We start from the raw sequence: 14,239 nt of genomic DNA, 5'->3' as shown, positions 1-14,239 counted from the left end.
GGGTGAGGGTGGGGTAAAAATATTGAATTTAAAAAAAAACTTTAAATTATTATTTTTTTTGGGGGGGGGGGGTTGGGGGGGTTGGTTTGACGGTAGGGACCAAATAAATTAATTTTTTCAACAATTTTTTTTAAAATTGGAAGTTGGAAGAGAGTTTTGGAAAATGTTTTCCTTATGTTTTGAAGGGAAGTCATTTTCCTTAAATTTGAGGAAAATGAGTTGATTTGGAAAATATTTTCCAAAACATTTAACCCAACCAAACATGGGAAAATTGGAAAACATTTTCCGGAAAATGTTTTCCTTCATACCAAACACACCCTTAATTGAAAAGCTCCACCAAATACTAAATCTTTGGAGTTTCTCTCCATCTCCACCTTTCTTCCCCATGGCCCTCTTACTTGATGGATTCACACAGACCCATCAAAATTTCAACAAAGGAAGATGGTTTTCCATCTAATTTTGTCATGAAATAAGAGAATAAATTTTTTTTAAAAAAATTAAGAGATCCGAAATCGTTGAAGGTTAAGAACCATATTTTGTTATCGCAATCCTTTGATGTTAGAAACAAAGTGGGTGTTCATGGTATTTTTCACTTTTAATGGTAAATCCATAAAAAAAACACTACTCTATAGAAGAAGAGATGGAAGACATTGAAACTTTCTAGTCCGGCAAAATCAATGAAAATTAATATAGTGTTTATCCTACAAATAAGAGCAGTATGCGGCAGATTTGCCAAAGAAATATGTTTAATTTAAAAAAAAAATTGAAATATCAATTTGATGAAGAAAAGTTCATATTTAGAAGTTTGTGTCTGAATGGCTATAAAACACCACTGTAGATCTGAGCGAATCAGAGATGTTCAGACTCCATAAGTGATAAAATATAAAAAAGAATGCACTTAATGAGTTTAGATCTGAATGATTCAGATTCAGACCCCTATTAAGTGCAAACAAATGAGGCCTTAGACTCCAAGCATCACCAAAGGACTTCTCTCAGGACTTAATCGTAGGCCTTTTCAAGGTCAATGAACACCATATACAAATCCTTTTTTCTCTCCCAATATTTCTCCATCAGTCTCCTCACAAGATGAATGACTTTAGTAGTTGAACGACCAAGCATGAAACCAAACTGGTTCTCGAAATGACACATTCCTCCTCACCCTCATCTCCATTACCCTCCCCAAACTTTCATGGTGTGATTAAGCACCTTAATACCTTTGTAATTGTTACAATTCTAGACATCACACTTGTTTTTGTACAGAGGAATCATTGTACTCCATATTTATTTGCCAGGCATTATAGTTATCTTAAAAATGACATTAATCAACCTAGTCATTCACTCTAAGCCTGCCATGTTAGTGTTGTTCCAAAAATCAATCGTCCTCATCTTTGATGCACTTCACTTGATCCACGTCACGAACCTTCCTCCCGCTCACCTTGGCAAGTTTGTACAACTTTTTATCCTCGTCGGTGTCCCCTAGTTCGGTATACAAGCGCTCGAAAGGTATCGTTTTTGTTGTCGTAAGTCGTAACTGCTAATTTTGCATCATTTTGTATTGCCTTATACCTTACCATGTTCGTCCTCCTTTCCTCATCGTTTTGCTCTACACCAACATAGCATAAGCAACCTTCTTTGCTTCCACTTTGTCTTGAACTTCTCCGTTCCACCACCAATCCCCTCGATGGCCACCAAAATTGCCCGTCGAAACCCCTAACAACTCTCTAGCTGCTTTCCTGATGCAATTGGTTGTTTCTTCCCACATGTTGTTTGCATCTCCACTATTCCCCCAAACCCATTAATTTCTCCCTATCTCACAGGCTCAGTCAGGGGTCAAGCCCCCCCCCCCCCCCCCCCCACACACACACCAATTTGATCATCGCACAATGATACAAAGTCTTCTTCTTCTTCCCCTCCATCTTAATCTCCAAGTCCATTGCTAGGAGTTTATGCTGGTAGAATGATTCTCACTCAAAATAACCTTGCAATTCTTATAAAGGCCTTCATCACTCTTCCGAAAGAGCAAGTAATCTATTTGTGTTTTGGTCACCGGGCTACTGAATGTAACCAAGTGATCCCTTTCTCGGGGAAGTATGAATTGGCTATCAACAACTCAAAAGTAAAATTTAAAAGCAACACTCCTCTATTTTTCACTCCAAAACAAAAAAACCGATGCACATCGTCAAAACCGCAAGTGGTTGATTTGATGTGACCATTGAAATCTCCGTCAATGAATAGTTTCTTGGAATGTGGAGTGACCCTCACCACCTCGTCCAAATTCTCCTAGAAGCACTTCTTGACCTCCTTATCCAAGCCCACTTGTGGTGCGTCCAAATTCTCCTAGAAGCACTTCTTGACCTCCTTATCCAAGCCCACTTGTGGTGCGTAAGCACTAATAATGTTCAAAGTAAGCACTCTAATGACTAGCTTAACCATCATAACCTTGTCACTAATCTTCCTAACTTCCACCAGTTGCTCCCTAAGCTCCTCATCTACTAAAATGTCTACTCCATTTCTATCTCTTGAGCCTTTTGTGTACCACAACTTAAGCCCGTCCTTATCCCAATCCTTGGTACCTACCACTTGGCCTCTTGGATGCATGTTATGTTCATCTTCCTCCTCTTAAAAATCTTCACGGACTTACTCGTCAAAGTCCCAAGACCCTATTCTTAGCCTAGAGGACCCCTTAATCCACTTCCCACTCTTACCTCTCATGCCCTGCCTCGACCAAAGACATGACCCTTGTCCCACATCGTACACCAGAGTCACTAAAGAATATGCAAAATTAAATAGGGAACAACTAAACTATGGACCAACTCAAACGTGTAAATATATCAATTAATCCAAATGGAACAAAGCTCTCTAGGAAGAGCATGAGGAGTTTAGAGGCTACCTGGGGTTGGACCCCCCCCCCCCCGACCTGGAAAAATTTCGTTCGAAAGATCAAGTCTTAGATTTCAATAAAACAAATCCAAGAAAAAAAAGATTTGTCGCAAAATTCATCCTACAACTCCAGGAATTTGGAAAACACAATCACCATCATTGTTCTCATGAGCAATCTGCCAACAGTGGGAAATTATTTCCTAGTCAAATTCGAGTTTGATTTTTAGAAAACCCCTTGTTGGAGATGATAGATCACTTATAGATCTACAACATAGTGAAAAATTCAAATGATTCTACCAATTCAAAGAAATCAATCAGCAAATATCTATGAAATTTCGGCAAAATCGCAGCCAAGTTGCCATCAAATTCATCAAGGTTCCGGCCAATGTTTTCAAGATTTGACCACTGAGGTTTGTTCCGCACCCTAAGATCTATCTCCAGAAAAAATTTCACATTGATTGGACAGGCAAAACTCCGGCAAGCCTCCTCTAACCACCGATGAAGCTCCACCGCCGACCCCACAAGACCATGGCCATAGCCAAGTTGAACCCTCTCCAAGGCGCACATAACCCACCAAGAATCGCTTCATTCACCAAGCACAACTCCATGAATCTCCATTCTAGTGATTCAAGCATCTAGGCGATTTTCAACAATAGCAAAGGCCAATCTCCAAATTCCTTTGAGGGATGTGTGTGACATACTATACCAATCTCAAAAAATCAAAAAGCTCCTCCCAATTCCATTCCAAATGAAATGAATTTGGAAACTAAGGTTTCCCCCAACCTGCCGGCGGATGGCAGCGCTCCGGCAGACCTGGTTTTGCAAATTTTTCATTGGCAGTATTTGTCAGAACCTTGACAAATTTGGCGGAGGCCTAAGGCGATTTCGCCAGAATTTCACAGATTTTTGCTGGTTGATTTCTCCGAAATGGTAAGGGAGAATCATCTGAAATTTTTAGCATGTTGTAGATCTGTACGTGATCTATCATCTCCAACAAGTGGTTTTTCAAAAATCAAACTACAATTTGATAGGGAAATAATTTCCCCAGCATTAGCAGATTGCTCATGGGAACTGTGAACAGTGATTGCGGCTGCTTTTCCAAATTCCCGGAGTTGTAGGATGAATTTTGAGACGAATCTTTTTTTGTTGGATTCGTCTCATTGAAATCTTAGACATGGTCTTTCAAACGAAATTTTCTGAGGTCCGGAGAGGGTCCATCCCCCATAGCAGCCCCTAAGCTCCTTATGCTCTTCCTAGAGAGCTTTTCCTTAGAGATGTTGAAGGATATTCAGAGAATGTGTCTTATTTCATGAACATGCATGTATCTCAGTCGGTTAAAACTCAAAACTTAAAGTTAAGCTCTAAAACATGTTACAGAAACGAATAAATATATCCAAAATGAAAATAGCCTTTTAATTGAATGTGAGATCAGGCCCATCCAGCATCAATTTTGCAATAAACCAGTACAAACTGCTCTAACATGATGCAAAGTATTCAAGATCATAGCAATAAAAAGTTTTAGGATTACCTCTTTTGTCATAAAATCCTTTGACTTTTGTTGATTTGGATGATCTTCTACTACGATTTTCCTGAGATAATTTGGTTCAACAGAGTTAATGAAACAAAGGTGAGAAGAAGGGAGAAAAAGAAAGAGAAGAACAAAAATCATTTGGCAGTAATCAAATTTGCATCTAACTGTGATCTTGCAAATACTACAGAGTAGAAAATGAATATTCAAAACCTTTCAGCATGGAAATTGTCTGTGTGTTCCTTTCCCTAGCAAGCCTTATTTGTTAATGATGCCCTTCACATGGCTGAGACAAGGCGAGCCAACGCAACAAGAAAGGATCAGCACGACATTTATAAAGATCAAGTGCACTCTATTACGTTAATGAAGAAGAAACAAAAGATCACAACTGACATTCAAATGATTTTAAAGACAAAATTAAATTTGTAACAGATTATCATGTCACGTTGATAAATTAAACTTAGAAGGAAATAGATATATGTTACTCCTATCTTAAATTGTCCACAAGATTCAATATTCCATAGACAACTAAATACGTTTGAAGATAACTAAACATATCTGATAGTCAGAGATCAGAGACACCCAGTACCTGTGTTGCTGGCAGGTAGAGGGTACTTGTTGAATAGTCGAAGGTACACACAGGTGAGCCCGAACATCACCGTCATTAAAAAAAAAAAATTAAAGACAACTATGATGAAGCCAACACGGAGACATTATCATGGAACAATTTCAACATTACATCTGTGTCCATGCAACCAAAGTTCTCATTACAGAAGCAACATTACACCCCTAGACTAATAAGGGGGTGTTTGGATTGACTTTTTTAAAGTGGCTAATAAGCTAAAAGCCATAAGTTAGGGACACTCAACTTTTGGCTTTTAGCTTTTTTTTACTTTTTTCGCCTAGGAGAAAAGCACTTTTTGTGTTTGTCAAGCTTAAAAGCCAATATCCACTTAAAATAAGCCAATCCAAAGACCCGCTAAGTATATTAGAAACATTAGTTACCATATCTAGAGAATTGGTAAGTGTGCATTTAAGTACAACGTCAAAAACAACAACTAAGTCTCAATCCCAAATCTGCTAAATGAATTCTCGCTAACAATATCACTCAATTAACTTTCATTTTGGATTTAATATTATACAAAATAAAAGAAGTTCTCTGCAATTTTTACTGACGTGTAAATCTCTAAAACATAGAACGTAAAGTAACCATACTAACATGATTAAAACATAATCCCAATTATTTTAATGGGGAAAAAAATTATTATCGATTATATAGATTGTTTTCTCCATTGTGTCCTATTTTTCTCTGGTTCTACAGTGGATTCTAAGAGATTGCCAGTCCTTCAAAACAACTTCCTTCCATGTGATTTTAAGTCTACCTCATTCCTTTTACAACAATTTCACTCACCATGATTCACTCTCGCCATACCTTATTATTCTTGCTTCTCTTGTCATTGAAACATCTATCATTCATCTCCATTCAAATAGACTAGAAAACACGGGAGTGAATAGCAGTCCCTTGATGAAAGACTGCTTGTACCAGCTGCTGCAAATTTAATGCAGCATTGAGCCATTAGACACCAAAAATGACAAGAAACATTGTCCAGATCTGTCTAGTGAAGGTGCAGTTAAGCCTATGTTGCTCGGACTCTACAAAAATGTTGCCGCACCCGTGACGGATCCACTGAAAATAAACTATTTTTGGAGTATCCGACACGCACCCATCAATATTTTTGAAAAATCCGAGAAACATAGAGTGAAGCAGTAGATAATTTACTGATTCATTGGCATGTTTACACAGGAAGCATCTGTTGCACAAAACAGGACTTCTTTTTTCGCAATATGGGTTAAATGTGCTTTGCGAAACAGGTCGCTCTCAGGGCTGCAATTATCTCCCAAATTGCATGGCCAGTCCTTTTGGATCATATATAAACTGTTCTTAGACAATGCTACGTTTCGATGAAATTGTCAATTCCCAATAAGCATAAAGTACTCTTGGATCATGTATAAACTTCAAAGTATATTCTTAAATAAATTGAATATGATGTTAACCATTCATCTACGGTACCGTATATCCTATCAGATTCGAACTTCTTTTATTTGAATATATGGGAAAAAACCAAAATAATTCATACTATATGGTTTAGAACAGAAGGATGGGGTTGACTTGACAGCTCTGGCATTCTATTTATCAAAATGATGTAACTACAGCTTCAGAAACCATCAAGAAGATTGTTCTGGTAGCATTTTGTGAGTTAAAAGCAGTTGTTATTGATTCTAAGAAAAAAAACAGAAAATGATATTACCTGAAGACAACAATAATAAAAATAATTGAAGATAACTAAATAAGCACTACAAATGATATTACTAGACTTATAATGTATACGCATAAGGAAACTCACCATCATTCCTTTTTTTTAGCAAAAAAAAAAAAAGGAAAAGGGTATAGTAACCATCTTTTCACATATTAAGAGTGAGATATCATCTGATTTCATACCTCCTCAATAGGCCTTACTAGAAAGCTGAAGCAACATTCTAATTGCCATCAGCTTGTGCAATTGCATTGGATGCCATTTCTTTTGCAGGTATCACAGTGATAACATAGCCGTATAAACCAAGAGAAAGAAAAATTCACTTCTTATTTTCCAAGTGAAGCTCAGGTATCATGTCAAGGACGGAAGGATTATCTCTTACAATGTCAACCAAAAACGTAGTTGCAGTTGCATCTAAAGAGAAGCCCCTTCCAGTCATTTCCTTCATGAAAGTTGTCATTTCACTAATTTTGTTGCACCTGAGAAATCCTTGTAGAACAAGGTTGTGAGTGACATTGTCTGGCAAACAACCGTTGTCCTCCATTTGTCTAATCATATCTTTAGCTTTATCTAACAACCCTTCTAGACAAAATCCATTTTTCATAGTATTATATGTTCTCGCATTTGGAAGCAATCCCATTGAAGAAAGCTTCTCGAAGATAGCATGAGCTTCGTCGAGTTTACTATTTTTGCACAATCCATTAATGACAACATTGTAAATTGCAACATTAGTATCTTCTCTCTTTCTTTCCAACTTATTGAAGAGTGACATAGCTTCTTCAACAAATCCGTGCTTAAAATAACCATTGAGCAAGGTGCCATGAGTGTATAAATCAGGAATTGGCCCCGTAGACAGCATTTCAGCATAGATTTCTCTAGCAGATCCAATTCTACCAACCTCAAACAGACCTTGCAAGTTAGTATTGTAGGTAACAGTACTAGGTTTTGATCCCTTATGAGAAATTTCACAAAACAATTGCAGGGCCTTGGCCAATTCCTTTTTCTTACAGTATCCATTTATTAGTATGTTATAGCTAATAATGCTAGGTTCAATGCCCTTGGCTATCAAGCTATCAAAAATTCTCTTCACTCTATCTAGTTGACCATGCAAACAATATCCATCAATTATCGCATTGTAGGTGATTATATTAGGCTCTACACCCTTTTCAACCATGTGTTTCATTACTTCCTTGGCATCTTCAACTTTCCCTTCTTTGCATAGTCCATCTATTAGTATATTGAATATTTGCACATTTGGATAAATATTAAGGCTCACCATCTCAGAGAACAAAGTTTTAACTTTTTCCCACTGACCAAGCTTACACAAACCATCAATTATTGAACTTGTGACTATGTTTGGAGGAATGTCTTTCTGCTTCATCTCGTTCAGAAGACTTATAGCAGCATCTAAATTTCTATCTTTGCAAAGGGCATCAACAACAATGCTGTAGATGAATATGTCAGGCTTAGTGTTCCCTTGTTCCATTAACCAGAGCAAACTTAAAGTCTTCTGAGTATGACCCCTTTTGCTGAGCCCATTCATGACGGTAGCATACATGACATTGTCAGGCTCACAAATATTCTGTCTCACCAACTTTTTGAACAATTCAACTGCATCTTTAACCTTCTTTTCATGGAAGAATCCCCTTATTAAATTGGTAAACATGACAACATCAAATGGAATGCCATTTTTCAGGAAAATGGGTAAGACTGAAAATGCACAATCAGCACGATGCATGAGGCAATAACTGTTAATGACGCTACCCAAGATAACTCCATCAATTGGGATACACAATTTACGTATTTCTCCAAAAAGAGAAAGAACTGCTGAGTAGTGATTCATCTTTATCATAGTCTTAAATAATTTACTAAAGGAGAAAACAGAAGGAAGAGGGTGCATTCTTATCATTTGATGGGAAAGAGTTACAGCATCATCTAAACACTTGACTTTTCAAAATTGATTGTATTTGTATAATCTCTTACTGTAATTGCCGAACCAGAACTGGAAGTAGTAAAGGAAGAGAGAAAGGGAATACAATTGCCATTGCCATTGCCATTGCGCAGAGAAATTCCCTTCATCTTCGATGGCGGACAAGTGTTGCTCTATCTCTGTGTGCCCTAATTTTGCTTTGTCACTCATGAGTCATGACTATTAACACCTCGTTTGAATGGTTCTCACCATTGTTTGATTGTATCCTTAGATTAAATACATGTTTGTTTGGATTATTATTTTTATTACTTTCTTTTTTTTAGTTTAAATAGGTAGGCCATTTTGTTAAAATGAAATCTATTTAAAGTTTTGATTATTACTTAAATTTTATTGTATCCATTAAGTTCATGAGAAGTCTCATTTTATGTAATGTCAATTTGGTGTGATCACGAGTTACCTAAATATTTTTCTTCTCACTTTGTCTTTACTTAATTTTTAAGTATAAATTTTAGGAATCACATAGTTTTAATATGAAATTATAATATATCCCTATTTAGTTTGTAATTACATTAATCCCTGAAAAAGTAAAACAAATCGGATACATTAAAAACTAGCTCGAATACATTATAAAATAAATCAGATACATAATATGTAGCTCGGATACATTAAAAACTAGCTCGAATACATTATAAAATAATTTAGAATTATGAGAGAAATAAGAGATTTTAGAGGTTTTTAGAAATAAAAGGGAATATTAGAAATAAGGGAAATATAAGACGTGTATTTCAGTAATTTTCCCAATTTTTAATAATCATATTTTATCCTTTTACCCAACATTTTGATAATAGCTCTATCATGTACTCTACTTTTTTTTTGTAGATTTGTCATTTAAATTGTGGATGTATAAGATTATGTAATAAAAAAGAACGATACATAAGATCCAAATGTTATATTCACTATAACAATAAATACAATACACCATATATAATATGATACGTTATGAAACAATAGGTAATAACTATCCAAACAGTGTGTACCTTTACCACAAATAATATTATTATCCGGTGCAAATCATGCAAGTGGATTTTGCATACAAGGGATAGAAATGGGTTGTTCGAATCCCTTTTAAATAACGGATGATTATATTATTTATATATATTTGAACTTATTTTGGAATAATTTCAGGTACACATAGTTAATTTATATCATAAAAAAATGGCCCAAGATTTATAATATAATTTTCTAGTCTAAAGTAGAGTTGGTCCATCAATGATAACAAACATTTGTTATTTGGGAAAAGAGTTCCCATTATAGTTTTTTCACCTCACGAACAACTTCGATTTTTCTACTTCAAAAACTTTATATTCAAGCTGAATTGGATTCACTGAAGCTCGAAATCTTCATATACATCAGTATTTGGTGAAAGAAAACCAACACTATGTCGAGTTGATTCTGCAATTTTCAGGTTTTATTTTAAGATTTTAATTATTATTTTTCTTGTTGCAGTTCAAGTTCTTCGATGAAGGTTTATCCTGTTCTTTGTAGTGGTGAATGGACAATGATAATAATTTTGTCATTTTTGTTGTTGATTGTATTGTTAGTGGATCTACGTTCAACTTTGAAAAATTAATCAAAGTAATTTCAAATCAGATAAGAGTTGATCCTCAATCGAATGTGTAAGAAATTAAGTTTCTTCTGGAGAAAGATTTGGCGCCCATCTTAATCCACAACGATATTAGTATTGGGGTTATATGCAATTGAAAGAATTTTTTTTTAGATTTTACTGATTATGCATTTTACTCCCTCTATTCAACAATAGTTGTTCACTATTGATTTGGCGCACCCCTTAAAAAACAATAAATAATAGGGATAATATTACTATTTTATCATTTGACTATATTAAATTTAATGCTTTGAGAAATGTGTTAGATGATAAATAGTATTTAATAGGGAAAATTGTATGAAATAACAAATTATTAATTCAAATTAAATGCTATAGCTATAATTTATTTTATTTGTAATTCACAGCAAACATCCCTTTTTTTGTCATCTGATTCAATATACAATTAGCCATTTTATATATTTTGATATAAAATGTATAAAATGCATTTGTGTTTGTATAAAGTGAGAGAAAAGTGTATATACAAATACATATATTTTCGTCATATACACTTATAATTATGCAAATACAAATCTTATTATACAAATTACAATGTATAAATGAATTTATACAAAACTGAACAATTTGTATAAAATTGAATGTATCTAGCGAATTATACAAATCAAAAGCTCCATAGCAAACATAAAATTTGCTATGGAGTGCAATTATGCAAACTATAGCTATAACATACAAATATGATTTTTATCGTTGCTATGTGAAAGTTGTTATATTTAATAACAAGGGTAAAATAGACACAAAAGGTAAATTATCTCTTGATTTTCTAAATTGGACAAGTATTGTTGGACAACTATATTTTTGTATGGTGGACAATTATTATTGGACGGATAAAATATGTTACAGTGAAAGAAATTGATGATTTTGCATTTCCATAAACTCCGGCTATAATAATAAAGGCAAAGTTGTACAAGAGGAAACTATAAAAGAGATTGATACAATAGCTATAACTAACTTTGAAGATGATAGTGAATCTATTGGGGGAAAAATAACAAAAACTGTAACACCTCGAAAAAATCCTAAGTTTAGTTCAAACCTGAAATAGCTTAATTTTTTTTTGAGTCTGCAGGAAGTTGGTTCTTATGGACATCATCTATGGGTCGTAAAAGAATCTATGGATCATAGAAATCATAGAAGGACTCATAGATCAAACTTCGGAGACTTTGATTTAATTTTGAATTTTACGGACAATTCTATGGTGTGTGAAAGGATCAACGAACCATAGAATGTCTCATGAAACAAAGTCCTGAAAACCTTAGTCAAATCTAATTTTACGAAATCTTTTACGAACTATATAAGGTTCTACGGACTGTAGATGTGAACGTAAAGGGGTTTACGGTCCATAAAAGGGTCTGTAAACCAAAACTTCAGATGCCCAGAAATCTACACTTTTACGACCCGTAAAAGGAAATACGGATCGTAGAAGACCTTGTAGAAGGCCCTATCAATTTTTTTAAGAAGAGCTATTTTAGTCTTTTTCCACTTTTTCTAAGCCTAATTTTCGATATTTTTAGACTCAATTAAGGTCTTTTTCAGTATTATGGGTCCAATTTATTCTCATAATCCTTACCAAGACTTAGAGCAAGAATCAGGAGGTAAACCTATGAATTGAAGCATCTCCATCATATTTCTTCAAGAACTCTTGTTCTCCAGGTATATAAGGCTGTCAAGTGAAGGACTAAGTGTTGACACCCAATTTTGACCGACATATTACCTTTTCCGAATTGCTATTTGATTAAATATGTATTGCAAAACTTTTTTCGCTTATTTTACGGGTTCAAAATTATAAGTAATTTTATGTAAATAATAATATTTTAATATTCATAATTAACAAAATTTATCGTAATTATTGCTCTGATCAAATTATTATATCTATCAGTTGTCAAATATTGAAATAATTATTTTACTTATCGATTTAAGGTCTAAAGTATTTACATGTGCTTATTTTATATAAACATGATTTATTATGTGTAGTACATAATTAATTAAATACCAATTCACTTAGGGTATGTTTGGAAAGCCACCTGGTAATTGGAATTGGTGTAATTACTAGGGTAGTAAATACCAGCCTAATAATTACACAGTCTAGTAATTATATTGACTTGTTTGGTTGCCACAGTGTAATTACAGTGTAATTCCCTTTGTCCTGTTTAGTTGGACGAATGTAATTACACAGTTAAATTTTAAAATAGATCAAATTTTGAATAAATAATATTACGACTTAATTAATTAATGAATACAAAGTTTTCTTCTAGCCACAATGACAAATAAAATAATGAAACTTATCATGCCAAGAATATTATTGAACTTATCATGCCAGCTTTGTATAACCATGATTCCGTATAACCAAAACACTTTATTTCATCGGACTCAAGCATTGGAATCTTATCAGATTGATATTAATAATTATCTAATTATTTGACAAAATCATCATGAATATAAATGCATAATCATGATTCCGTAGAACATAATCCGTCCAGCGACTAGGATAATTGACAAGAGGCAACTTGTTGGCAACTTGTATTGCACATGATTAACATCCTTGATCGATATGGCATATACATAGTTAGAAGTATATTTTTTTGCTACAACAACCCTTCTTATCCAGTCAAGTCACAACAAAACTAAGAGAGTCATTCGGTATATAATATTCACCTAATTGCTCTAGCATTCCACATTTGTTGAGCTACTTCATCTCTCAGATTGCACATATATTGTTTATCAACATCTGTCGGCCCTCGTCCAAGGTCTTCTTCATCAGAATCAGAGTCAATATCATTCAAACCGTGAGAATCTTCTATTTCCTCTTCCATGTGTTCTTTCAAAATATGAATCCTGCCAATTCCATTTATGGATGAAATTATGAAGTATGCAACATGAGAGTACAATCCAACCTTGTTTTTTGATGGAATATGGAGGAGGAGACGTTAATATAGGAATTCTTTTTTTCAAAACAGCAAATGTCCTCTCTACGACATTTCAGAGTTTTGAATATCTCAAATTACAGAGCTCACAAGCATTTTGTGGTGCTTGTGTTTGGCTCCATTCTCTCAAATGATAACATGCACCACGATAAGGTGCTAGAAAGCCCTTTGTATTTGCATAGCCTGCATCAACAATGTAATATTTTCCTACAAAATTACAAGTATCAACTTGAACTCTTTAGAAAAATAAACAATATCAATATTTGAATTATTAGTAAATTACCATTCAGAATTTTCAATCTATTTTCTGATCTTTCCCAAACAACATTTCTTAACACTCTAGAATCCGAAGCAGAGCCTTCCTAACGACTAAGCACGTATTGCAAGTTCATATCAATATCTACAACAGCAAGGACATTCTGAGAAAGAACTCTTTTTCGATTTCTATATCTCAGTTGTTCTTCCATAGGTATTAGTGCAGGAATATGAGTTCCATCTATAGATCCAACGCAATCCTTGTTGACACCCAATTTTGACCCTCTCCGGTGATGATCAATTTCCGAACTTCTTGATTTTTCAAACGATTCAGAATAATTAGTTTTATAAAATTCAAATACTTTTCAAAGTCATTTTGAGTGATCTTAGTCGATTTTCATAATTTATAAATAGTAAATATATTTCATATAGTTTATAGATATAATCGGTATATTTCATAAAAATTTTAAAATCATCTCAAAAAGATTTTATTTTGAATATTCTATTAAAATTAGTTTAGTTTAAATTATGGTTAACTTTAAAAATTAATTGGTTTATAGTTGAATTAATTATTTTATTTCGTTAAGATTGAGAAGCTCCTAAATTAATTATATTAATTCATCTCATTTGAAATTCTGTCCGAATTCACTGCATAACATTCAATTTGGGGCTAAATTCGTAATACACTCTGCTATTATTATTACAAACCTAACCATTTTCTAATTTCAATTT

At 34.1% G+C, this 14,239-nt stretch overlaps 1 protein-coding gene and 1 pseudogene across 1 annotated transcript in view; one reads left to right on the top strand and one right to left on the bottom strand.

Annotated features, from left to right (window-relative positions):
• Positions 1 to 14,239, top strand: part of LOC125872833 (ATP synthase subunit d, mitochondrial) — a 739,546-nt gene that overhangs the window by 460,269 nt on the left and 265,038 nt on the right. The window lies entirely within an intron of this gene.
• LOC125872825 (putative pentatricopeptide repeat-containing protein At1g12700, mitochondrial) lies at positions 7,004 to 8,852 on the bottom strand (annotated as a pseudogene).

This window comes from Solanum stenotomum, chromosome 8, assembly GCF_019186545.1.
Source record: "Solanum stenotomum isolate F172 chromosome 8, ASM1918654v1, whole genome shotgun sequence".
NCBI lineage: Eukaryota > Viridiplantae > Streptophyta > Magnoliopsida > Solanales > Solanaceae > Solanum > Solanum stenotomum.
The sequence above is the reverse complement of the archived record's forward strand: the minus strand, read 5'-3'. Positions and strand labels throughout refer to the sequence as shown.